The following is an 18473-nucleotide window of genomic DNA, read 5'->3' on the forward strand; positions in this document are numbered from 1 at the left end:
AAAACATGTAATCAAAGGTTATCAGTTACATTACTTTTTTAAAGAAATTGATATAGTTGCACAACCTTTTAGATTTTAAATAGGGTAATTTGTGATCTATAACCTATTACAAAGTTCATAGTAACCTCCCCAAAACTGTGCGTAAAATAATTCCACCAAGGTCTCAGCTACAGTTAAACGTTAAAACAAAAACTTAAGGTCCTTGTTGGCAGTTTTGTGAGGTCTGTGTGTGTGTGTGTGTGTGTGTGTGTGTGTGTGTGTGTGTGTGTGTGTGTGTGTGTGTGTGTGTGTGTGTGTGTGTGTGTGTGTGTGTGTGTGAAAATGCTTACGGCCATACCAGCCTGGCTATGCCCGATCTTGTCTGATCTCGGAAGATAAGCAGGTTTGGGCCTGGTTAGTACTTGGATGGGAGACCGCCTGGGAATACCAGGTGCTGTAAGCTTCCCCTCCTTGAACTGCCACCTTAACGTGGTGGAGGGTTTTGAGTACCCGAATGACCCTAGGAGCTATGTTGTCCGGGGCTATATGCCCCTGGTAGGGTCTCCCAAGGCAAACAGGTCCTAGGCGACGGGTCAGACTAAGAGCGGTTCAAAACCCCTTATGAGAAGAATAAATCAAAGGACCGTGACGTCGCCCGGTATGGCGCAGCCGGGGCCCCACCCTGGAGCCAGGCCCGGGGTTGGGGCTCGTATGCGAGCGCCTGGTGGCCGGGCCTCCCCCCACAGGGTCCGGCCGGGCTCAGCCCGAAGGAGCGACGTGGGGCCACCTTCCCGTGGGCTCACCACCTACAGGAGGGACCGTAAGGGGCCGGTGCTTAGACAATCGGGTGGCAGTCGAAGGCGGGGGCCTCGACAGCCCGATCCCTGGACACGGAAACTAGCTCTAGGGACGTGGAACGTCACCTCACTGGCGGGGAAGGAGCCCGAGATTGTGCGTGAGGTAGAGAGGTTCCGACTAGCGATAGTCGGACTCACCTCTACGCACAGCTTGGGCTCTGGTACCACACTCCTCGAGAGAGGATGGACTCTTCACCACTCTGGAGTTGCCCAAGGTGAGAGGCGGCGGGCTGGTGTGGGTTTGCTTATAGCCCCCCAGCTCAGCTGCCATGTGTTGGAGTTTACCCCGGTGAACGAGAGGGTCGCTTCCCTGCGCCTTCGGGTCGGGGATAGGTCTCTCACTGTCGTTTGTGCCTACGGGCCGAACGGCAATGCAGAGTACCCAGCCTTCTTGGAGTCTCTGGGAGAGGTGCTGGAAAGTGCTTCGACTGGGGACTCCGTCGTTTTACTGGGGGACTTCAACGCCCACGTGGGCAACGACAGTGACACCTGGAGGGGCGTGATTGGGAGGAACGGCCCCCCTGATCTGAACCCGAGCGGTGTTCAGTTATTGGACTTCTGTGCTAGTTACAGCTTGTCCATAACGAACACCATGTTCAAGCATAAGGGTGTCCATCAGTACACGTGGCACCAGGACACCCTAGGCCGTAGGTCGATGATTGACTTTGTGGTCGTTTCATCCGACCTCCGGCCGTATGTCTTGGACACTCGGGTGAAGAGAGGGGCGGAGCTGTCAACCGATCACCACCTGGTGGTGAGTTGGATCCGATGGCGGGGGAGGAAGCTGGACAGACTCGGCAGACCCAAACGTACTGTGAGGGTCTGCTGGGAACGTTTGGCCGAGTCTCCTGTCAGAGAGATCTTCAACTCCCACCTCCGGCAGAGCTTCGACCGGATCCCGAGGGAGGCTGGAGATATTGAGTCCAAGTGGACCATGTTCTCCACCTCCATTGTCGAAGCGGCCGCTCGGAGCTGTGGCCGTAAGGTTTCCGGTGCCTGTCGAGGCGGCAATCCCCGAACCCGGTGGTGGACACCGGAAGTAAGGGATGCCGTCAAGCTGAAGAAGGAGTCCTATCGGGCCTGGTTTGGCTTGTGGGACTCCAGAGGCAGCTGACAGGTACCGGCAGGCCAAGCGGACTACAGCCCGGGTGGTTGTGGAGGCAAAAACTCGGGCCTGGGAGGAGTTCGGTGAGGCCATGGAGAAGGACTATCGGTCAGCCTCGAAGAGATTCTGGCAAACCGTCCGGCGCCTCAGGAGAGGGAAGCAGTGCCCTACCAACGCTGTTTACAGTAGAGGTGGGGAGCTGTTGACCTCAACTGGGGATGTCGTTGGACGGTGGAAGGAATACTTCGAGGATCTCCTCAATCCCGCTGTCACGTCTTCCATTGAGGAAGCAGAGGCTGAGGGCTCAGATGTGGACTCGTCCATAACCCAAGCTGAAGTCACCGAGGTAGTCAAGAAACTCCTCGGTGGCAAGGCACCGGGGGTGGATGAGATCCGCCCTGAGTACCTCAAGTCTCTGGATGTTGTGGGGCTGTCTTGGCTGACACGCCTCTGCAGCATCGCGTGGCAGTCGGGGACGGTGCCTCTGGGATGGCAGACCGGGGTGGTGGTCCCTCTTTTTAAGAAGGGGGACCGGAGGGTGTGTTCCAACTACAGGGGGATCACACTTCTCAGCCTCCCTGGGAAAGTCTATGCCAGGGTACTGGAGAGGAGAATCCGGCCGATAGTAGAACCTCGGATTCAGGAGGAACAGTGTGGTTTTCGTCCAGGCCGTGGAACACTGGACCAGCTCTATACCCTCTACAGGGTGCTGGAGGGTTCATGGGAGTATGCCCAACCAGTCCACATGTGCTTTGTGGATTTGGAGAAGGCATTCGACTGTGTCCCTCGCGGCGGCCTGTGGAGGGTTCTCCGGGAGTATGGGGTCCGGGGCCCTTTGCTAAGGGCTATCCGGTCCCTGTACGAACGGAGCAGGAGCTTGGTTCGTATTGCCAGCTGTAAGTCAGACTTGTTCCCGGTGCGTGTTGGACTCCGGCAGGGCTGCCCTTTGTCGCCGGTTCTGTTCATGATTTTTATGGACAGAATTTCTAGGCGCAGCCAGGGGCCGGAGGGGGTCAGGTTTGGTGACAACACGATTTCGTCTCTGCTCTTTGCGGATGATGTTGTCGTGTTGGCCTCATCAGGCCAGGACCTTCAGCATGCACTGGGACGGTTTGCAGCCGAGTGTGAAGCGGCTGGGATGAGAATCAGCACCTCCAAATCCGAGGCCATGGTCCTCAGTCGGAAAAGGGTGGCTTGCCCACTTCAGGTTGGTGGAGAGTTCCTGCCTCAAGTGGAGGAGTTTAAGTATCTTGGGGTCTTGTTCACGAGTGAGGGAAGGATGGAACGGGAGATTGACAGACGGATCGGTGCAGCTTCTGCAGTAATGCGGTCGATGTACCGGTCTGTCGTGGTGAAGAAAGAGCTGAGCCGCAAGGCGAAGCTCTCGATTTACCGGTCAATCTACGTTCCTACTCTCACCTATGGTCATGAGCTTTGGGTCATGACCGAAAGGACAAGATCCCGGATACAGGCGGCCGAAATGTGCTTTCTCCGCAGGGTGGCTGGGCGATCCCTTAGAGATAGGGTGAGAAGCTCAGTCACCCGGGAGGAGCTCAGAGTAGAGCCGCTGCTCCTCCACATCGAGAGGGGTCAGCTGAGGTGGCTCGGGCATCTGTTCCGGATGCCTCCTGGACGCCTTCCCGGGAAGGTGTTCCGGGCACATCCCACTGGGAGGAGACCCCGGGGGAGACCTAGGACACGCTGGAGAGACTATGTCTCCCGGCTGGCCTGGGAACGCCTCGGTGTCCCCCCAGAAGAGCTGGAGGAAGTGTCTAGGGAGAGGGAAGTCTGGGGTTCTCTGCTTAGACTGCTGCCCCCGCGACCCGGCCCCGGATAAGCGGTAGAAGATGGATGGATGGATGGATGTGATTTTACTACAAACTATAAGCATTCTAACTAAGAAACATAATATGTTTTTATTTATTTTTTATTTTACAATCAAACCGGTTGTTCGCAGTTAAAAAAGTCATAAGAATGTTTATTGTGTTTTGAAAAGAAAGTACGTTATGATATATAAATAATATTTTTTAACATACGTTTAACATCAACCACAATGCGTTTATGTATTTCTTCTGCTTCATGTATGCAACGGTTACCGTACATACATTCAAGAGAAATGCATAAACACAAATGTTTTAAACAACCTAAAGCATTTAGTCTGTCATTAAAAACTCTTACATTTTTTTCTTCACGCATCTATTTTCATCTGTCTCTGGACTCTTGCTAAAAACATTTGAGTGCTGACATGAATCCTACATGAAAGCTAAAATATAATACTTTTTTTAAACTATTTTCAACATCATGGTTAACAACACCATTTGGAAAGTGAGAAAGTACATCTAATCTATTGTATAAAGTTCTGTGAGACATTTGTAGCAACAAACACTTTTGGTTTCAAAGAAATCTTATGACAACTCATTTTCAATCTAATATAGGCATTTTCGTGTTTGTGACCTATTTTGTTTGTTTGTGTATTTACGTACTTGTTTGGTTACATGTTCACATTTGTGTGTGTTTACGTTTGTTTGTGATTATGCTTGTGTTTGTGTACTTGTTTGCATTCTCAGTACGTCTATGTTGAGGTTGAAAGATCTAGGGGTTAATAAAAATTACAAATGTAACTAAAATAAACTAAATTAATTCGAATTAAACTACATTTTTCTATGGTCTGACCTGTTAAAAGATTTCACATCCTTTTGACCAGTAGATGAACTTTCAGCTAACCTTGCGATCACAGACCTAAGCCATAAAGTTGAGATTGTCACCCTTTGATCACTGAATACACAAACATTTTTTTTTTTTACTTTAGCTGACCTGCAGCACACCATTTACAACACCAGAACCCCGGAAAACTAATTAGATTACAAAGTCAAAGTCAAAGTCACCTTTATTTATATAGCGCTTTAAACAAAATACATTGCGTCAAAGCAACTTAACAACATTCATTAGGAAAACAGTGTCAATAATATAAAAAAATGATAGCTAAAGGCAGTTCATCATTGAATTCAGTGATGTCATCTCTGTTCAGTTAAATAGTGTCTGTGCATTTATTTGCAATCAAGTCAACGATATCGCTGTAGATGAAGTGACCCCAACTAAGCAAGCCAGAGGCGACAGCGGCAAGGAACCGAAACTCCATCGGTGACAGACTGGAGAAAAAAACCTTGGGAGAAACCAGGCTCAGTTGGGGGGCCAGTTCTCCTCTGACCAGACGAAACCAGTAGTTCAATTCCAGGCTGGTGCAAAGTCAGATTGTGCAGAAGAATCATCTGTTTCCTGTGGTCTTGTCCTGGTGCTCCTATGAGACAAGGTCATTACAGGGGATCTGTATCTGGGGCTCTAGTTGTCCTGGTCTCCGCTGTCTTTCAGGGATGTAGAGGTCCTTTCTAGGTGCTGATCCAGCATCTGGTCTGGATACGTACTGGATCCGGGTGACTGCAGTGACCCTCTGATCTGGACACAGACTGGATCTGGTGGCCACGGTGACCTCGGAACAAGAGAGAAACAGACAAATATTAGCGTAGATGCCATTCTTCTAATGATGTAGCAAGTACATACGGTGTTCTGGGAAGTGTTTCCGGTTCCGGTTTACCTAATTAATGCAGCCTAAAAATCCTTTAACGGATTTGGATAATAAAAGCATATTAGTATGTTATGTGTATGCCAGGTTAAAGAGATGGGTCTTTAATCTAGATTTAAACTGCAAGAGTGTGTCTGCCTCCCGAACAATGTTAGGTAGGTTATTCCAGAGTTTAGGTGCCAAATAGGAAAAGGATCTGCCGCCCGCAGTTGATTTTGATATTCTAGGTATTATCAAATTGCCTGAGTTTTGAGAACGTAGCGGACGTAGAGGATTATAATGTAAAAGGAGCTCATTTAAATACTGAGGTGCTAAACCATTCAGGGCTTTATAAGTAATAAGCAATATTTTAAAATCTATACGATGCTTGATAGGGAGCCAGTGCAGTGTTGACAGGACCGGGCTAATATGGTCATACTTCCTGGTTCTAGTAAGAACTCTTGCTGCTGCATTTTGGACTAGCTGTAGTTTGTTTACTAAGCGTGCAGAACAACCACCCAGTAAAGCATTACAATAATCTAACCTTGAGGTCATAAATGCATGGATTAACATTTCTGCATTTGACATTGAGAGCATAGGCCGTAATTTAGATATATTTTTGAGATGGAAAAATGCAGTTTTACAAATGCTAGAAACGTGGCTTTCTAAAGAAAGATTGCGATCAAATAGCACACCTAGGTTCCTAACTGATGACGAAGAATTGACAGAGCAACCATCAAGTCTTAGACAGTGTTCTAGGTTATTACAAGCGGAGTTTTTAGGTCCTATAATTAACACCTCTGTTTTTTCAGAATTTAGCAGTAAGAAATTACTCGTCATCCAGTTTTTTACATCGACTATGCAATCCATTAGTTTTTCAAATTGGTGTGTTTCACCGGGCTGCGAAGAAATATAGAGCTGAGTATCATCAGCATAACAGTGAAAGCTAACACCATGTTTCCTGATGATATCTCCCAAGGGTAACATATAAAGCGTAAAGAGTAGCGGCCCTAGTACTGAGCCTTGAGGTACTCCATACTGCACTTGTGATCGATAGGATACATCTTCATTCACTGCTACGAACTGATGGCGGTCATATAAGTACGATTTAAACCTTGCTAATGCACTTCCACTGATGCCAACAAAGTGTTCAAGTCTATGCAAAAGAATGTTGTGGTCAATTGTGTCAAACGCAGCACTAAGATCCAGTAAAACTAATAGAGAGATACACCCACGATCAGATGATAAGAGCAGATCATTTGTAACTCTAAGGAGAGCAGTTTCAGTACTATGATACGGTCTAAATCCTGACTGGAAATCCTCACATATACCATTTTTCTCTAAGAAGGAATATAATTGTGAGGATACCACCTTTTCTAGTATCTTGGACAGAAAAGGGAGATTCGAGATTGGTCTATAATTAACTAGTTTTTTGGGGTCAGAAGACCTCAAAGAGCGACCTGAAGTGTATACATGCAGTATATCCTTGATATAAGAGGGAGCTTGATCATGCAAGGCTCTGTAAGTAATGGTTAAAATTTTAAACTGTACTCTAAAACTGATTGGAAGCCAATGTAGAGCCTTAAGTATAGGTGTAATATGTGTTCTTCTGTTGGTCTTATTCAAAAGTCTTGCAGCTGCATTCTGTACCACTTGCAACTTGTCCATAGAGGATTTGTACAGTACAGTACATTGCAAAAGTCAAGACGAGAAGAAATAAACGCATGAATAAGCATCTCCATCTCTTTTTTTTAAACCACAGATCTAATCTTAGCGATGTTCCTGAGGTGGAAAAAACAGGAACGAACCACAGATTTTACATGACTGCTAAAACACATAGATTTATCAAAAATGACACCCAAATTTCGCACAACATTACAGTCCGAAGATGATAGAGCCCCAATTGCCTGCCTAATCCTAGGAATAATGTTATCCGGTGCAAAAATCAGCACCTCAGTTTTGTCTGGATTTAGTTGCAGAAAATTACCTGCCATCCAATTTTTAATGGAGGCTAAGCAATTGTGCAACAAGGACAGTTTGTCCTACCTATCAGGGCTAAAAGATAAATATAATTGAATATCATCAGCATAACAATGGTATGATATTTCTCCAAAACTACCAATAATTTTCCCAAGAGGTAGCATATACAGGCTAAACAGCAGAGGGCCAAGCACAGAACCCTGGGGCACACCACAAGACAAAGGAGCAGAGTCTGACATATGTGTTCCTACGGACACAGAGAAACTCCTGTCTGAAAGATAGGAGGAAAACCAATCCAGAGCTGATCCAGTAATGCCCACAGTTGTTTTTAGTCTATCAATCATAGTGCAGTGACCCACGGTATCAAACGCCACACTAAGATCTAATAGAACCAGCACAGAGCATTTACCCCCATCAGCAGCCATCAAAATATCATTTGAAACCCTAAGGAGGGCAGTCTCAGTTGAATGATTTTTATGGAAACCAGACTGAAACCTATCAAAGATATTATGGGAATCTAAAACATTATTTAGCTGCTTCACAACAACATTTTCTAAAATTTTAGAAAAAAAAGGGCAACTTAGAAATAGGCCTGTAGTTTTTAAATGAAGCTGCATCAAGATTGTTCTTTTTCAGGATAGGCTGAACAACAGCATGCTTAAAGCAGCTAGGAACCTGGCCCGACTGAAGAGATAGGTTTAAAATTGAAACCAAAAATGGGCCAAGATGATTTATGGAAGTAAAGTAGTAGATAAAATATCAACAGGGCTTTGAGATGGTCTCATCGAGCCCACTAATTCAATGATGTCATTCAGGGTAATAGGGCAGAAAGAGTCCAATATTGGAGGTCTATGATCTTTAACTATGTGATGGTTAGCTGATGGAACCAAGCCTGCCCTGACAGCTCTAACCTTGTCCACAAAATGAAACAAAAAGCGATTGCAGTCAACATTTGCAAACACAGGGACAATACATGCAGCAGGAGAAACAATGTTGTTAATAGTTTCAAAGAGAGCTTTTGGATTCTTTTTACAGGCAGAAATCAGATTAGTAAAATAAGAGGCTCTAGCCTCTTTAATCATTTTGTGTAAGTCCCTATAGAGCTCTTTAAGATACAATCGATGAACTTGTAGCTGAGTCGCTTTCCATAAGCGCTCAGTTCTCCGACAAACACGCCTTAAGCTACGAATGGCATCATTCATCCACGGGGATGTATTAACAAAAGAAATTTCTCTAGTTTTAAAAGGTGCCACTTTGTCCAACAACACAGTACAGTGATCATTAAAAGCCTGTGCACAAGCGTCTACATCTTTTGAAATAAGAACCAGGCTTGAATCGAATGCAGCTGAAAATTTCTCAACAGTACGCTGGTTAATCAAACGTGAACAGGACTTTCGTTTAGCAGGGAGAGGATCCTCATCCCACACAAGATCAAAAAAGATGCAATTGTGATCACTTATAAGAACATCATCGATACAGACATTATTAATATTTACACCATAAGAAAAGACCAGATCAAGCGTATGTCCCTTGTTGTGCGTAGGGCCAGCTACATGCTGAGTGAAGTTAAAAGATTCAGTAATATTTACAAATTCAGAAGCATTTGTACAAGTAACATTATCCACATGGATATTAAAATCGGCAACAATAATCACTCTATCCAGCTTAATAATAGATGATAGGAAGTCAGAAAAATCAATGAGAAAAGAGGCCGCTGGCCCAGGTGGCCGGTACACTAAAATACAATAAAATGAATTTGAGTGACCCACCTTAATCATCTGTAATTCAAAAGAAGAGTACGTGTCAGCGCTCACTGACTGGCAGATAAAACGACTTTTAAAAACCACAGCAAGACCTCCACCCCGACCTGTGAGTCTTGGCGTGCTGATAAAATTACAATCCATAGGACAGAGTTAATTTAAGTAATAGTATTCCATAGCCCAGAGCCATGGGGACAATAGGGAAGACAGAATAAAGACATGAAGGTCTGTGGTTGAAGTCCAAAATCACCAGTTAAAGAGTTTTTTCAATTGAATCTGTCTCCCTGCTCTTTTTCCTCGCTTTCTCCGCCGTCTATTTGTAGGTCGTATTAGTCCCTCTTCATGCACATTCAACACTGCATTAGGTGACTGTTGGAGTGGGGAATTTAACATTGTCGACAAAGCATGGGAAATACTCACTGAGATCTTCCCCCTCTAACAGTTTCCTGTCATAAAAGGCGTGTAACAGCTGGGGAGTTGTGACAGATTGTGACAAAATAAAGTCTAATTGATACTCTTCACTAATTCTCTTACACAAATAACTCGTTCAAGTTCCTCAATAAACTCATCTACAGTCTGGGAATCTTTACTGGCGTCGCCACAGTAAGGAACAATTTGCTTTTCCCTGAGAATATAGACATAAGACCTGGTATTAACAGTGCTCAGCCCAGCAAGCATTGACATAACCTGATCATTTCTCCTCCCCAGCTCCTGTATTTGTGACCGGAGTTGTGAGAATGCATTACCTTCCTCACTATCGTCAGCCCTGGCAGCAGCAAATTGTAATCAAATATCCTCATAAACCACTTACAACTACTGACTATACAAGTAAACACATTTTACATTGTACATTCTGTACATCTCTAGCCCTCTGGAGTCGATTAACGCGGATACGCGTTATGAGTCATTTTCTCCTGATAACACCGAAAAGAACTTAAATTACACTTTCAGTTTTAATCATACAGATAAGAGCAATACATCAATCGAATCTGTAACGGGTCTACTTTTTTTTGGATACAGACATAATAACAACAAAACTTTGTGCACTTATAAAATAAAGATAACAAACAAGGTGTGCTGTTTGCAGCCTTTGTCTGCGCTGATCTTCATTTACAAACACGTCATTAAAGGGTTAGTTCACCCAGATAGCAAATTTATGTAATTAATAACTTACCCTGATGTTGTTTCAAACCCTTAAAACCTCCATTTATCTTTGGAACACAGTTTAAGATATTTTAGATTTAGTCCAAGAGCTCTCAGTCCCTCCATTGAAGCTGTGTGAACGGTATACTGTCCATGTCCAGAAAGGTAAGAAAAACATCATCAAAGTAGTCCATGTGACATCAGAGGGTCACTTAGAATTTTTTGAAGCATTGAAAATACATTTTGGTCCAAAAATAGCAAAAATGACGACTTTATTCAGCATTGTCTTCTCTTCCGTGTCTGTTGTGAGAGAGAGTTCAAAACAAAGCAGCTGGATATCCGGTTCGCGAACGAATCATTCAGTTCACCAAATCGTACTGAATCGTTTTAAACGGTTCGCATCTCTAATACGCATTAATCCACAAATGACTTAAGCTTGTTAACTTTTTTTTCATGTGGCTGACACTCCCTCTGAGTTTAAACAAACCAATATCCCGGAGTAATGATTGCACTCAAACAGTACTCTGACTGAACTGTTGTGAAGAGAGAACCGAAGATGAACGCAGAGCCGAGCCAGATAGCGAACAATAGACTGACTCGTTCACAAGTCAAGAACTGGTTGCATCGGTTTTCGGATCACCAGTAGTTCTTTCGGACAATTCGATTCAATAAACCGGTTGAAGAAAACGGTTCACCGGTTCTTTTGCGCTCGACGTATAATGGCGTCATTTGCGATGATTGCCCTTGATTCAAGCCTTCGGTTTACCCGCACTCATAACACTAGCACAGAATCAGTTCAGAATCAATCACCAAAAGAATCAGTTCAGTTCAGACGCCCTGTGTGTCGGTTTGCTTCACGCTGAATCACACATGCGCAGTATCATCAGCTCCTCGGTTCACGAATCGGATGCGTCTGACAGAAACGGTTCTTGACTCGTGAATGAGTCAATGTTTTGTTCGTTATCTGGCTCGGCTCGGTGTTCATCTTCAGTTCTCTCTTCACAGCAGTTCAGTCAGGGTACTGTTTGAGTAAATGAATTACTCCGGGATATTGGTTTGTTTTAACTCAGAGGGAGTGTCAGCCACATTAAAAAAGTTAACAGCTTAAGTCATTTGTGGATTAATGCGTATTAGAGATGCGAACCGTTTAAAACGATTCAGTTCAGTTTGGTGAACTGAATGATTCGTTCGTGAACCGAATATCCAGACTGCAGTGTTTTGAACTCTCTCACAGCAGACCGGAAGAGAAGACAATGCTGAATAAAGTCGTCATTTTTGCTATTTTTGGACCAAAATGTATTTTCGATGCTTCAAAAAATTCTAAGTGACCCTCTGATGTCACATGGACTACTTTGATGATGTTTTTCTTACCTTTCTGGACATGGACAGTATACCGTTCACACAGCTTCGATGGAGGGACTGAGAGCTCTCGGACTAAATCTAAAATATCTTAAACTGTGTTCCAAAGATAAACGGAGGTCTCACGGGTTTGAAACAACATGAGGGTAAGTTATTAATTACATAAATTTGCTATCTGGGTGAACTAACCCTTTAAAATGAACTGTAACTCAGTGAATACTCAACGAAGAGACATGAGAGAGATATCTATAGAAAGCTTGACATGTCTACTTTTAAACTAAATAAGTGCTGCCGAAAACAGATATTCTGGGTTAAAGTAATCCATATGAAAACAACGCGATTTCAGTTTTTCAAGTCTCCCTTCATTATATCTAATGTGACCACGCCCCCACGCTGAACGCGCTATTCAGATTCAAACTGAAACAAATGTAACAAAAAATGATAATGATAATAATAATAACAATACATTTTTTTTGTAGAAAATAAGATTGTTAAAAGGATTTCTGAAGGATTGTGTGACTGGAGTAATGATGCAAAAAGTTAGTTTGAAAGTCAGCTTTGATTGTTCCTGATAAACTGTTTAACTGCTCCCCCAAGTGGATATTAAATTATGTTGTGGGATAATTAAATATATTCTAAATAAACTACAAACATAAAATTATATAGATTTATTTTGTTCTCACATTCTTTTTTGTAACTCCTTCCTCTCAGTGGCACAGCTGACTGAGAGGCTCATTATGCAGCTCATTATGCAGCTCATTATGCGGCTCATTATGCAGCTCATTATGCAGGCCTTTGTCTTCTCAGGTGTAAATCACAATGATATTCATGATAGTTGATGTCTACTCGCATATGACTTTTACCAACAAAAAGTGTCTTAGAAAATTTAAATCAATATATTGTTTTCTGTGAGTGAGTAAACAAGATGATTTTCACATAATTTAGAAAGAAAAATTCTAGGCTACAAGCTCCAGTTCTCAAAAATCCCGGGAACCATTGTTCTTTATGTGGTTTTTTTGCCTTATTCAAGTGTTTCAACATTTTTAGTTTTTCACTAACCACGCATAACATTTTTTTTCTCAAAAACACAATCATGTACGTACAAGAATTTCACATATTATTATAACCCAGTTTGTGCTGATTACAGTGAGATTAGACTTTACCCATTTTGATATTTATAAGAAACTGAAAAAAGCACAAATGTCAGGGCATGACAAAACTTCTCCAGGCCCCAAAAATACCCTTAGACTCCAGAGGCCTAGACCAACACACAACCAACGGTTTCCCGTTTTTTTCTCCCCCCGACCAAACAATGAACGGTGTTGTTTCCCAGCCCACACTCTTCAACTCACGCGCGAATAATAATCATAACCCGTTCCCTAGAATAAACTTTTTTTTTCCTTCTCACTGTGCTGCTCAAACGCACAATAGTGCCCCCTAATGACAGATAGGCATGACTGCAGGCAATTCTCATGATGACTACTCTTTGTTACCGGGCAACATCTGGAATGGTAAAGACCCAGAATAAAACTTGCCAAATTGCAGCGTCCTATACTTTCATGAGGGTTGGCTGTACCAAATTTTGAATTATATTATTTGTCCTTTCAATTTAAAGCACTTTATATTTGGGTTGATCCTCAATCTAAAGCTTCATGAAGAGTAATCAAAGCTGACAAGGTTAAACCACATAGGCTCCAATATATTTTACTTGCTGGCACAGGAATTAAAACTGATAAATATAAATTTGGCCCGGTTCTGGCCAATTCTATTAAGATCTGGAAAAGGGTGGAACGCCTGATGGGAGGACCTTTCAAATTTTGTAACAATACAACCTTATGGCACAAACTTTAAATTTTTATGTGGAAATCGGCCATTTGTCCAGCCCTCTTGGTCTAAATTGGGCATAAACACATGCAGTGACTTATATGATAATCAAGGATTCTGCTCATTTAAAAAACTAAGAACTCATTTTGTTTACCAGCATCATATTTTTTTTTTCCCAGTTATGCTCTGCTCTCAAGGCTTATGGAGTTCCCTAGGCATCCCCCATGTCCTCTCATCCTATGTGGGACTGGATTGCACCATCCTCAGGTTTTCGTTTCATTTTATTGTTTATTTTTAAAGGGGCAATGCACAATTAAAAGTAATTGCACCAGAATTAGCTAATAGCTAGTTTACATCTGCTGTCTTGGGCAGGTAAACAAATGAAATGACATACATACATACACACCACATAATACATCACAATACAAACAGGTCCAGGAATATTAAATTTAAACCAGAATATAAAACAGATAATGTACAACACAGTCATTAGTGGTTGCAGATCTGTTGTGATAATAGCCAGTACTTAAGCTTATTTAAAAAACTTAAGAAGCTAATGAGGCTCCGAATGTTTGTAGGTAAGGAATTCCACAACTCTAACTGAAAAGGCTTTTTGCCCGAAGGCTGTTTTTCTGTACTGCGGTATCAGATCTCCCCTGGCAGATGCTTTAGTCCTACCTGCACTTCCGTTATGGGTCACGCATCCCTGAAGAGGGGTTGGAGCAAGATTATGAATAATTTTGTACATCAGGCACACATCAGTATAAAATACAAAATTATTAAAACTTAAAAAATTTAACCTTTTCAAAATAGTACAATGATGGTAGCAGTGTTGGTCATCTTACTTGAAAAAAGTAATTAGTTACAGTTACAAATTACTTCTCCCAAAATGTAATTGAGTTAGTAACTCAGTTACCACATTTTAAAAGTAATTAGTAACTCAGCAAAGTAATTGTTATTTTTTATGTTCTATAACGCTATTACTTTAATATATAAGATGTTTATACTAACTGATTGAAGGATAAAAACACTATTTTATTTGAGTATTTTAGAAAATGTTGTATTATTGAACTCAATAGATTGCAGCCTGCCATATGATATGTATAAAAATAAAAAAATATACAAAATAAATATTGAAAATAAAATTCAAATACAAAATTAAGACAAACAAATTTAAACTTGGGTAAAAAGAAACAAAGGGAAACCTGGCCATTAGTGCAAATCTCTGTAACTGTTTATTAGGCCTAAGGTTACTGCACAATACACAGAACACTATCCAACTCTTATGGTGCGTTCACACCAGACGCAAATAGAGCGTGATAGAGATTGATTTCAATGTTAAGTCAATGCAAAGACGCGAATAGACAACCTCCGAAAATCAGCCAAACACATTTTTAAATAGACGCTGTCTTTATAAATAAACCACATATTTGAGTTTAAAACAACTACATTCTCGCATGAAATACTTTTAAAACTACATTTCATGACACAATAACAGTAATATTTAGAAAATTATCTGAATAAAAATGGTGGTTAGCGTGATTTATTCGCGTAAGTCGCGTCTGGTTTGAACACAGCATTAAATATTCAGTACAGTAACATGTTAGCATGTGTTGATGTGAGGTGGTTCATAGGATTTGAGTTGCTTGAGGCAGACGTGGATAAAGTCTTTTTTCCTGGGCATACCATGCATGTTACAGAAACATTCTTGCCTTTAATTTCCGGTACTTCCAGTTTGAGAACGCCATTATCGCTGACCGCGTCTTGTGTTTATTGGTTGTCAGAGCGTACAGTGAGACAGCATGAGCAGGGCACCGCCCACCCAGCCAATCGTAATCGGATTTGCAACAGTGTCAGCCAGCTGATGTGTAGCCACTAGCCAAAGCATGACACCTCGCGCTTTATTCAACCAAATTGTAGTAACGCGACACTTTACAATCTCAGTAAAGGTAACGGCGTTGCAACGATGGGAAAAGTAATTAATTAGATTATTCTGTTACTGAGAATTAAACTCCGTTAGTAACGCCGTTATACTTAAACGCCGTTACTCCCAACACTGGATGGTAGTCCCTTGGTTTTTTATCTAACACTTTCATGATTTGTTTATGAAGGGAGTACACAGGCCTAAGTGTAGTTACATCTGCTTGTGACCATGTTGTTATACAATACGACAAGTGAGGGAGAATCATAGTATGTACTAGAAGAAGTGCAGCTGATTCAGAAAGTTGGTACCTGATGTTTTTAAAATTATTCAAATTGAATTTAATATTATTTATAACCCTTTTTTGGGTTATAAAGTTTAAAACAGGTTGGCCATCTGTTTCTGTTCAACTTAATGATCACACTGGAAATCATCTTTCTATTAAACATATATGGAACATATTTCGATTTATTGGTCAACTGGGACGGAGGGTGGGGTCCAATCTAACCTTAAATTATAAAAACTTGGCTCATCATCTTATCCTATTTCAAAGTCATCCATAGAGCAGACATAGCTCCTTACAAAAGATTTAAAAGGAAACTACAATCGACCTATAACTGCCATATCTGTAATACTGTATTATCAGGTACAGTAGGTAGACATCCAAAACGCCGGTTTTACCGCCGCACGTGCTGCCGAGTATGTAAAGTGCATTTGCAGCTTTTGACCGCTGAGTGGCGCTTTAACCACAAGTTATCAAACAAGCGCATCAAAGCACATTTTCGCAAATAGACATCAGTTTTGCCTCCTGATGTGTTACATTTGACGGCTTCAGTCAGGGAAAATGAAAGAAACACACTATAGTTTAAATATTTCATATATTTAATATTCACAAATGAAAGTTTGGTACTTATGAAGTTATGTGCATTTCTTAATGTCAAGAAATGTCAAGCCTGTGCCTGGGCCTGTGCTTATATTTTCTCTAAACTACTTGGTATTAAACCATATTTTAGATTTGACACATTTAAAAGGTGTGCAGTATTATTTATATTATATTAATTATTTGTTAAATTATTCAAAAGAAATTGTGGTTTACTTTGCATCCGAGCATTAAAAGTGGTAGCCTATTTTAGGGGGGTAGGCTACATGGATTAATATGCAAAATGTCAATATTTTAATATATAATGCCTATATTTTAATTTATATTTTAAAATTCCTTTAATAAAACAACATCCATTTTTGTTATTCATTACCGGTCATTTATTTTGACAGATAACTTCTTGGGAAAAAGACATTTGTCTGTAAACTGATTAAGAAATTGTTACATGTTTAGTAAAACGTGAGGCACTGTATAATTTCGATCCCATTATTTAAGCGTTAGCACTCGTTAGCTTGTCATTAGCGTTTTCATTCGAACCTATCACTGTTTTCTTTTCTCCTCTCCCTCGCTCCAGTTTTTCACAAGTTCATCAAACAACCGCAGTAAGAATTTTCATCAAGCACGGTGAGTAATGGCTTCTCCTATCATTGTTTCTTGCACCTCTTGCCACATGTACAGTTTATCTATCTCTGTCGCTGATGAGGGATTCACATGTGATAAATGCAGGGAAATAGTTAGGCTGACAGAGAAGATTTCAGAATTAGAGACACGCATCCAAACTTTAATTGAGGACAGTAAGAATGTTAGGGCTCTAGATACGGCTTTGGATGCGTCTAGCTCAGGGATTCCTGTACATTGTTCGGATCCGGAAACAGAGCCCCTGCAGCAGGGCAACTGGGTGACGGTGAGGCAGCGTAGTCGTGGGTCAAAACACCGCTCTTCTGTTCCGATCAAAACATTAAACAGGTTCTCCCCACTCAGTGATGCACCCACTGAGAAACCTGATGAAAGTGCTCTAGTTATTGGTGATTCTATTGTACGGAACGTGAATATAGAGACACCAGCCACCATAGTCAAATGTTTACCGGGAGCCAGAGCGCCTGACATCTTGGCAAATTTAAAAGTGCTGGCTAATGCTAAACGTAAATACAGTAAGATTGTTATTCATGCCGGCGCTAATGATGTTCGAATTCGCCAGTCGGAGATCACTAAAAATAACATTAAAGAGGTGTGTGAACTTGCAAGCACGATGTCAGACACTGTAATATGCTCTGGTCTCCTCCCTGCTTACCGTGGTGATGAGATGCATAGCAGATTGTCATCACTCAATGGCTGGATGTCTAAGTGGTGCCCACAGAATAACATAGGTTTCATAGACAATTGGACGAGCTTTTGGGGCAGACCTGACCTGTTTAAAAGAGATGGTCTTCATCCCTCCTGGGGTGGCGCCACTCTTCTCTCTAGAAATTTTGCAAATAGTCTTCGTGTTTATACTTGACTAACTGGGGCCCAGGTCAGGAAGCAGACAGACTGGCTAAACCGACCGTCTGCTAGCTGCCTCCCGTCACAGAGGTCAGTTAATTCTCAGCACATAGAGACTTTTTCACCTAGATATCACACTATAGAGACTGTGTCTGTTCCCCGAACTAGAAAATACAAAAAACATCCAAACCAAGTTAAGATTAACAATTTAATTGAGGTTCAACAAATAAAAAACAGAAGCAATATGGATAAACAAATGATAAAGCTTGGCTTATTGAATATCAGATCCCTTTCTACGAAAACACTTTTTGTAAATAATATGATCACTGATCATAATATAGATGTACTCTGTTTGACAGAAACCTGGCTAAAACCTGATGATTACATTATTTTAAATGAGTCCACCCCCCAAGATTACTGTTATAAACATGAGCCACGTCTAAAAGGCAAAGGGGGAGGTGTTGCTTCAATTTATAACAACGTTTTCAGGATTTCTCAGAGGGCAGGCTTCAAGTATAACTCATTTGAAGTAATGGTACTTCATATAACATTATCCAAAGAAACAAATGTTAATGATAAATCCCCTGTTATGTTTGTACTGGCTACTGTATACAGGCCACCAGG

General features: G+C 41.8%; 1 non-coding gene across 1 annotated transcript; it reads left to right on the top strand.

Moving 5' to 3' along the window:
• Positions 1-323: 323 nt before the first annotated feature.
• Positions 324-442, top strand: LOC132114384 (5S ribosomal RNA). Its single transcript, XR_009425306.1, has one exon. It is a non-coding gene; the product is annotated as a 5S ribosomal RNA (ribosomal RNA).
• Positions 443-18473: the final 18031 nt, after the last annotated feature.

The sequence above is a fragment of the Carassius carassius genome, chromosome 33 (assembly GCF_963082965.1).
Source record: "Carassius carassius chromosome 33, fCarCar2.1, whole genome shotgun sequence".
NCBI lineage: Eukaryota > Metazoa > Chordata > Actinopteri > Cypriniformes > Cyprinidae > Carassius > Carassius carassius.